The following is a 10,292-nucleotide window of genomic DNA, read 5'->3' as shown; positions in this document are numbered from 1 at the left end:
TATTGCTCATTTTGCCCTACCTGACCAGTTCTTCACTGCTTTCTATCCTGCCACTACCCTTGTTTTCCTTCAGCCACTGCATTATCCATCAGCTTCCTTAAAGAGATAACCAGTAGCTTAGCAGCTCTCCTGCACAATCTCGCTTTCTGCCCAAGTCTCTCTGATGTTACTGATGTGGGACACCTATGATAAGCTATGTTGTCCAAATGAACATCTAAATACAGCAGAGATTCATCATACAAAACCCCTGACAAATGGGAGCCATAATACATTTGCTCCTCTACCATTTTTTAAGTGGCTTAATCTAAGAAGCATTCTACATCCCACTTTAGATGATCCCAGCAGGATAGAAACCAATTAGTTCTCCACAGCAGTGACCAGATTAATAATGAACCTTGGTACTGGTTTTCCCTCCTTTCTTATATCACTTTCTTTTTCCCCACACTCCTGTTTCATAGGATTAGTTCTAGAAACAAAATACCAACATGCAAGCCCTTTTCTTAACTGCAGCTTTCTAGGGGAAACTAAGCTAAGAGAGACATTCTTGAAAGATAAAAATGTAGTGGCTGAACCTGAAATACATGAAAACAAAAGACATGACAAAACAAGGAAATTTCTTAGAATATATAAACAAAAGACAGATGAGAGTAAAAAGCAGCTCTTATTAGCAAAACAATATAATGAAGTTTTCTAGAGTAGACATGTATGTGATCTTCAAAACCAGCCAATGGGAGAGCCAAGCTGGATGCATAATATATTCATTACAATGAAATTTTAAACAAGGCTAAGTAGAAGATCCTAAAAGATTTGAGAAGGGAAAATTTTTGATTACCTGCAAAGGAACAGGAATTGTACTTCCCCCAGCATCTCATCAGCAACAAGAAATGCTAGGACAGATCAATGTCTTTATTTTTCTGAGAGAAAAGTATTTTTAACCTAGAGTTTTATATTTCTCCAAATTAGGAATCAAGTATTCAGAAAACAGAATTTCAAGTATTTTAGGAATTAAAACAAACTCACATTTCCTTCATCAGTCAGAATATACTAGGTTATGCTGCAATGATAACCCCCAAATTTTCCAGTCTTAAAACAATAAAGGTATATTTCTCTCTCATGTTCCATGTCCACTGCAGTTACATTGAAAGTTCTGTGTCAAATTATCCTTACCCCAGAAACCAGGTTGACAAAACTGCCAGTATATCTGGAACATTTTTGGTGACTCTCACATAAGAAAAGAGGCTTTTCACTGAAGAGAGCAAGTTAATTTTACACAGCAAAAATATACAAACCTATAGTGTGCCTGGAAGGTAGGTGGTGTGTGCAAGGGGAAAAAATACATGGTAAACAGCACTAATGACTATTAAACTTTCTCAGGCAGTTACGTGAAGAATTTACTCCAATAAAACAAAACTCTAAACCAAGAAACAAAAAGAAACTGGAATCACTACACAGTGGACTCACTGTGGATTTACTGTGCTACGTCGTATAGTCAGGTTGGAAAAGGAAGACACATGGCTCCAGCAGAAGACGTCTTAGTTAAAAATGAGTGAAAAAGAGGACAGAAAAACTCAAAAAAAGTGAGGACATGATGAAGAAAATAACTGGGGGCTGGGGGTGGGGGTTGTTGAAGGGGGATTGAGGAGGAGGAAGAGGTAAAGAAGAAAGGAAAAAGGAGGAGATAGGGGGACAGTGAAAGGAGGAAAGAAATCCAATTAAAATTTACCCTAGGCATATTATCCATTAAGGAGCATGGGTGTCATGACATGTAACATAAACAAGTAAACAGTATTATTTGGCTTTGGAGTGAATAATAGTTGCAATACACAAAGCAGAGAAAATAATTATGGACTGTGCTAAGAATCAACTACAGTTACAAAACAATATAAATGTTATCATCCTTGATAATGCAAAAGCTGCAGCATATTTTAGAGTAGGTAACTGAAGGCAGGAGGTTAATGGAGGTAGAAAGATAAGTGGAAGGACAGAGGAACCAATTTCTTCATCTTACAAAATGAAGAGACAAGTGAAGCTTTCTCTAAAAAAAGAGGTAGTGGTCAGTTTCTCAGTGGAGGAATTGAAACTAAAAATGTAGCTGATTTGGAAGGAAGCCAAGTTTTATGAGGGTTGGATAAATTTAAATACATATACATTATCTGCACTGTATAAATTTTGAAATAGCTGTACACTATTATTTAGAGATTTGACAACTATCAGCAAAAACAAAAACTGAAATGGTTAAATAAGGCTAATCATCAGAAGATACTTCTTTTTCATGTAAGCCCATAGACACCATTTGATCTACTTAACCACATGTATGAATTCTTGAGTTTTTGGTAAGTTGTTTTTTTTCCCCCTTCCTCAATGAAATATTATCATTAAAGTCAAGAACTAGACAAGAATGTTTAGTTGTTAATCTTTACTATTCAGTATTGTACTGGAAAGCCGGGCCAATTCAAAAGTAAAATATGTAAAAATATTAAAATTTGGAAGAGGAAGAAAATCTGTCATCATTTGTGGGTAATATGTTATTGAAAAAAATCAAACACACCAAATGAAAAATTGTCACAGATTACTTAAATTCTGTAAGATAACCAAATATAAGAGCAGTATCAAAAATGAGTTTATTTCCAGGGTGCCTGAGTAGCTTGATTGATTAAGCAACCTGACTCATGATTTCGGCTCAGGTCAGGATCTCATGGTTGTGAGATTTTAGCCCAACTTCCCTTCTGCCTCCGCACTCAACAGGGAGTCTGCTTAAAGAACCTAGATGTCCACCAACAGATGAATGGATAAAGGAGATGTGGTAGATATATACAATGGAATACTATGCAGCCATCAAAAAACCAAAATCTTGCTATTTGCAACAACATGGATGGAACTAGAGGGTATTATGATAAGCAAAGTAAGTCAGTCAGAGAAAGACAATTATCATATGATCTCTCTGATACGAGGAATATGAGAGGCAGGGCAGGGGGTCATGGGGGAAGGGAAGGAAAAAAATGAAACAAGATATGACCAGGGAGGGAGACAAACCATGAAAGACTTTTAATCTCAGGAAACAAACTGAGGATTGCTGGGGGAGGGGGGGTAGGGTGGCTGGGTTATGGACATGGGGAGGGTATGTGCTATGTTTAAGTTGTTTAAGACTTAAGTTGTTTAAGTTGTTAAGTTGTTTAAGACTGATGATTCACAGATCCATACCCTTGAAGCAAATAGTATATATGTTAATAAAAATAAACTAGTTAAAAAAGGATTCTGTCCCTCTGACCCTGCCCACCCCTAACAATAAATACATATTTAAATAAATAAAAATCAGTATATTTCTTAAGAGGGAAAAAAAGTTAATCATAAGGTATTATAGAATTTGTCACAATAGCAACAGAAACATAAGTAAAAATAATCCTAATGAGAAGTGTGTAATACATACTGGAAGAAAAATATAAAGGTTTACTTAAAAACATGAAGACATGAAAAAATGACAAGAACTACCATGTACCTGGATGGTAACTGTAAGGACCTATTTAGCCAGAGCAACTCCATCTTGGTTAAAAGCCATTTTGTTGTTTGTGCAGTAAAATTAAACTGACCCTGCCCCCCCCACCCCAAGAAACTTACTTAGAAGCAAGTCTGGGAAACCAGTAAAATATGGTCGACTAGTTCCTAATAACAGAGCCCAGAATACAAGGCCAGGTCAGCCAGATCCTGATAACACAGCCCAGAATACAAGGATGAGTCAGGCCAGGTGGAGACATCCAATCAGTAAAAGTACACATACTGCCTCCCTAACCACCAAAGAATGTAAACTCCGCCTTTTGGGCGCCAAACTTGAGCGCCAATTCTGACCAGAGCAATAGGTTAGGTCAAACAGCTAGTATAGGGTAAACTGTAATTCAATTGGCCACCTGTGTGTGACCTAACATGACTACAATCTCATTGGCCACCTATGTGTGGCCAGACCTATGCTCTATAAAAGGTAGTCTGTAAGATGGGGAGGGGTTTTTCTCTTCGGAGACGGCCCTGGCCGGTCAGTCTGACTTCCAATGCTCAGCATAAAATACAGCTTTGCATAACTTTCACCTTGTCTCAGTCTCGTTCCCCTGGCCAATCAGTCTAACTTCTAATACTTAGCATAAAATAAAGCTTTAAGTAACTTCCACTGTCTCAGTCTCGTTTCGTTTAATAACGGACCTAACAGTAACCTCAACATTTAAACTACTCCCTCCAAATAGTTAATGGGCTCAATGAATTTATTTCACACAAAAATATTATATTGTTATTATGGAATAATATGCAATGCACAAAAAAAGGAAAATTGAAAGTGGATAATGCACACTAGAGTGGACTACATTTACAAAACACTGTGGCCCTGGTGCAGACATAGATTATGTATGTAGATCATATATCAGACTAGCACCCAAAACAGAACCAGGTGTAAACAGATATTTAGTGTGTGATAAAAGAGGCTTGAAAATCATTCAGACATGATTACTCAATGCTAAATGATGTTGGGACAATATGCAATGAAATCCCAAAGCCATATTCTTACAAAAACACATTTCAGCTCGAATATTACAGATTTTAAACAAAACTTTAATATTTAAAAATATGTAAGAAAGTGGCAGTGAAAATGGAAGAAAGTCAAGAGCCCATAAACTACTTACGTATTTACTATATTGAAGATTTAAGCTTTTATATGAAGATACCAAAAACAGATAACCTATCATTAGTAGAGACAAACCACTAATACTCATATGTGTATTATTCACATGCTCAAGCCCAGCATCTGGCTCCCTGCTCAGCAGGAAGCCTGCTTCTCCCTCTCCCACTCCCGCTGCTTGTATTCCCTCTCTCAGGGTCTCTCTCTCTGTATCAAATATATAAATAAAATCTTAAAAAAAAAAAAAGTACTCACAAATGTTTATGAGCAGAGATTAGAAAAAGGCAATTGACATGAAATATAAATGATTAAAAGAATTTATGAAAAGATGCTCAAATTTATAAATAAGTATGGTAACACAAATTAATATAAAAATGAAATAGTGTTTTTGTTAGACTGACAGCAATTTAAGGGCTCTAAATATTCCAGTACTAATATGAGACTGTGGTAAATGGGCAAGTCTCAGAGACTTAAATTGTACAAGTGTAATGACTTGACAATACCTACCCAAATGTAAAATGACCAAAGCATATCATTCAAGACCCCTATCTTACAAAAATAGTTTAAATGTTAAAATATAGGTACAAGAATATTCATTACAGCATAGCAGATAAGGGCAACATTTAACTGTCCAAGGATAAGTAAATGGATAAAGGCACTTTGGTATACTCATTAATAGAAAATATGAAAACCATTAAAAGAAAGAAAGCATTCAATATGTAGTACGTCAGAAATATGTTCACGGTACACTGTGCAGTGCAAAAAACCTATTTGCAGAAGTATATGATATTTTCTAAAATAATCTTAAAACAAAACATACAGATGATTATATAAATATTTTTTAAAAACCTGCAATAATAATATTAAACTAATAATACTATCCATGGAAATTAGATTAGATTGGAAAGCCAGACTATTACATTTTTGTACTTTGTGATTTAATATTTGTCCAAGGGGCATCCACTACTGTTGTAATTTCAATAGATCATTACGGTACTTTCAGACTTTTCCAAAGTATTACTTTACTTTAAAATAAAAGAAAAAACTAGTAAATAATTCCTAGCAATCTAGCTCCAACATAGCTTTGAATATATTTTCAACTATAGTCTTCTCCCATTTCTAACACCCACCCATACATCTATACCATTTCTAAATCTACTCCCCCCAAACAATCCTCTTCATCATGAGTTTAAACTCACATTCTCTCTGAATATGTATTTTATCTCTATATAAGATTTAACCTCCTTGGGTCGCCTGGGTGGCTCAGTGGGTTAAAGCCTCTGCCTTCGGCTCAGGTCATGATCCCAGGGTTCTGGGATCGAGCCCTGCATCGGGCTCTCTGCTCAGTGGGGAGCCCGCTTCCTCCTCTCTGCCTACTTGTGATCTCTGTCTGTCCAATAAATAAATAAAATCTTAAAAAAAAAAAATTTAACCTCCTTGAAGGTAGAGATTGTCTTTTATATCTCCCAGAGTATCCCACTGAAAATGTTTCTACATTATTGTTGAATTTGATGTAAATTTACTGACCTGCTGTATTGAATGTACTTTCAAGATTTGTACTAGTTCAGATTTGTTTACCATTTTTAACGAAGCTCTTAGACATTAGGGGTTTTGGAGGAGGCAGTTCAAGACAGTAACGTAGAAAAGATCCTGAACTTGCCCCTTCCCATAAACATGGAATTTACAGTTGCATATGTAGTAATTTCCTCTGAGAAAGACCTGAAAAACTAGCTGAGCAACTCGTTTACACTGAGCAAATGAGACAGAGGCCACATTAAGGCAAACAGAAGAGCTTGAGACCCAATCCCACCATAAACCCCACCCCCAGTGTAGGGACCCACAATTAGGAGGGAACTCAAAACCCTGAAACATCTTCCTGAAAAGCAAACGCTTAGACCTGCAAATTGGACACCCCAACTTTTAAGATCCCCAAAATGTGTGGTTTGAAAGCTAAGACCCAAGGACTGTAATGAACTGAGAAACAGGTCTTAAAGGGTTCACATGCAGACTCACTCACCACAGGGCTCAGTGCAGAAGCAGCCATCTGAGAAGTTTCCAAACCCATGTGAAAAAAACTCATTTGCTAACCTCAAAAGCACTGGACAGAAGGGCAGGAGTTTTCTGGGATACTCTCCAGGAATAGAGGCTGCTGGGAGCCACTTTTGACACTTTTTCCTCCCTCTCCTCTCATCATCTTCATCCTCTCCCTTTACCAGTCTCCAGAGTGCCAGAATCCCCCAGAGAGAAGCTTTTATAATCCTCTGATCACCAGTTTTTACATCTGGTGTCCCTGATCTTACAGGTGCAACTCAGGGGAAGCCCTTGATCACTTGGCCCTGCAAGGCCTCTGGGGCTTGCATTCCTGGGTTGCATGGGACTCTAACAACTGGGAAGGCATCTCTTGGCAGATTACCATCCCCAGGGCACTGCACAGATAGAAGACAGAAGCATATCCTCAGTCTTTCTGAGAAAGAGGCCTACTTTCAGGAGCTTTGGCCTAAGGGCCAGCCTTCCAGTCTGGCACACTTCCAGAGGCCAACAGAGGTGCTCTCAGGACACTGTTAAAACTAGTAAATTCAGTGAAGTTAATAGGTTACAAAATCAAATATAAAAAATTCGTTGCATTTCTATACACTAATAATGAACTATCAGAGAAATTAAGAAAACACATTTACAACTGCATCAAAAAGAATAAAATATCTAGCAAAAAAATTAACCAAGGAAATGAAAGACCTGTATACTGAACACTATAGGACACTGCTGAAAGAAACTGAAGACACAAATAAATGGAAAGATATTTTGTACTCGCTGGTGGGAAGAATTAGTATTGTTAAAATGTCCATACTACCCTAAACAATATATAGACTCAATGCAATTAATATCAAAACTACAATGGCATTTACCAAAGAAATAGGAGAACAATCATAAAATGTGTATGGAAACAAGACCCTGAATAGTCAAAGCAACCTTTAGAAAAAGGAACAAAACTGGAGGTATCACACTCCCTGATTTCAAACTGTATTACAAAGCTATAAAGTAGCTTTATAGCTTTTTAATTAGAAAGCAATTAGAACTGAAAGGTACTGGTGGGGCGCCTAGGTGGCTCAGTCAGATAAGCGTCAGACTCTTGATTTCAGTTTAGATCTTGATCTCAGGATCATGAGTTGAAGTCCCACGCTGGGCTCCATGCTGGGCATGGAACCTACTTCAAAAACAAAATCACAAAACAATGGAACAGAATCTGGAATCCAAATTTAAACCCATGCATATATGGTCAGTTAATTTACAACAAAGTAGCCAAGGATATACAATGAGGAAAGAACAGTCTCTTCAATAAATGGTGTTGGGAAAACTGGACAGCCACATACAAAAGCATGAAAATAGATCACTATTTTATGCCACACACAAGTTAACACAAAATGTACTGAAGACCTGAACTTAAGACCTGAAATCACAGAACTCCTAGAAGAAAACATGGCTGGCAAGCTGCTTGACATCGGTCTTGGCCATTTTCTAGATAGGACTCTAAAAGCAAAAGCAGCAAAAGCAAAAGTAAGTGGGACTGTATCAGAGTAAAAATGAAAAGGCAACCTACGGAATAGCAGAAAATATTTGCAAATTACATATCTGATATAGGGTGAATATCCAATATACAAAGAATTCAGAAGAACTCAATAGCAGAAAAAGAACCCAATTTAAAAATGGGCAAAGGGGGCACTTAGGTGGCTCAGTTAAGTGTCTGCCTTTGGCTCAGATCATAGTCTTGGGATCAAGCACTGATTTGGGCTCCCTGTTCAGTGGGGAGTCTGCTTCTCCCTTTCCCTCTGTCCTTCCCCACTCCTGCTCCTGTGTGCTCTCTCCCAAGAAATAAAATCTTAAAAAAAAAAAAAAAATGGGCAAAAGATCTGAAGGGACATTTCTCTAAAGGCATACAGATGGCCAAAAGGTACATGAAAAAGTGCTAATATCACTAATCATCGAGAAATGTGTATCGAAACCACAAGGTATTACCACACACCTGTTAGAATGGCTATTACCAAAAAGACAAAAAATATTAAGTGGTGGTGAGGATGTGGAGAAAAAGGAACACTTGTGCACTCTTGGTGAGAATGTAAATTGATTCAACCACTGCAGGAACAGTGTTAAGGTTCCTCAAAAAATTATATAGCTACCATGTGACCCAGCATTGCCAATACTGGGTATGTACCCAAAGAAAATGAAAACACCAGGTCAAAGATATATATATATATATATATGTATATATATATATATATATATATACATACATACACACACACACACCCTGATTTTCATTTCATTACTTAACAATAGCCAAGATAATGAAACAACCTAAGGGTCCACCAGTGGACAAAGTGGGTAGACAGCATACACAAATGCATGTGTGTGTGTATGCACATGAGCATGCACACACACACAGGCTAGAATATTACTTAGCCATAAAAAGAATGAAATCTTGTCATCTGAACAACATGGAAAAACCTTGAGGGTATTATGCTGTGTGAAATAAGTCTAACAGAGAAAGACAAAGGCTATATGATTTCATTTATAAGTGGGATCTAAAACAAAAATAAAACAAAACCTAGACTCACAGAGAATAGACTGGTGGTTGCCAGGGGAGAAGGGGCTGGTGGTGGGAGACAACATCCGTAAAGGCGATTAAGTACAAAGGTACAGTTATAAAAGTAGTCACAGGGATACAATGTACAGCATAGGGAATATTGTTAATAACACTGCATTAACTTCGTTACGTAATAGTAACTAAACTTCAGTGATGACCATTTTGCAATATATATATAAAACGTCAAATCTTAAAACTAATATAATGTTGTATATGTCAATTATACGTCAATAAATTTTTAAAAAAATGATTGTGGGCTACTGAGTTAAATGAGGCTCAAAATAAACAAAAACAAACAAAAACAAAACAAAACAAACAAAAAAAACCAATGAGGCTCAAAGCCTGACTTTATTGCATGCAATAAAGTCTGAAGCACCCACCAGAGATGATGTGATGATTACATGTGACATCATAAAAGTTGTCTTACAATTTCCCTCCTTTAACATACTTCTTACTATGCAACTCCAGTGTGCTCTGAGCACCTTTCCTCCACATCCACACTTGGATCTTACAAGTCCAGTTACAAAACATATCCCTGTATGACTTCTGAATAAGCCAAAATGTACTTTAACATAACCTGTTTGTCCCTAATAATACTATGCCCTCATCCTCTATATTTTATTTAGATCTATGACCTCTTCCCAAATCCCTAACAGTACATGCAGGGTCTTTGTTTCAAGGTCCAGTGAAAAACAAAAGTTCCTCAAAGATTAAAAAAGTTTTATTCTATTCTATTATGCAAGATAATTCTGTCTTTGTCTTGTTTGCTGGATTTATCTTAAACCAGTTTCCCAAACTGGCAAAGTAGTTTTTACAATTCCAGGCTCAGAGTCACATAATTTAGTTCCCTGAAGTAGAAATCTATCTTGTCTAGTATCTGTCCTATGAGAGCAAGTAAATCTCTTTCCCAGAAAACTCCCATGGCATTTCATTGGCCTACGTATGGTAAACTGCTCAGTTCTAAGCCAAGCCCTGGCAAAAGGAATGCCATGCCCT

The sequence above is a fragment of the Lutra lutra genome, chromosome 2 (assembly GCF_902655055.1).
Source record: "Lutra lutra chromosome 2, mLutLut1.2, whole genome shotgun sequence".
Classification (NCBI taxonomy): Eukaryota; Metazoa; Chordata; class Mammalia; order Carnivora; family Mustelidae; genus Lutra; species Lutra lutra.
Note: the sequence above shows the minus strand (reverse complement) of the source record.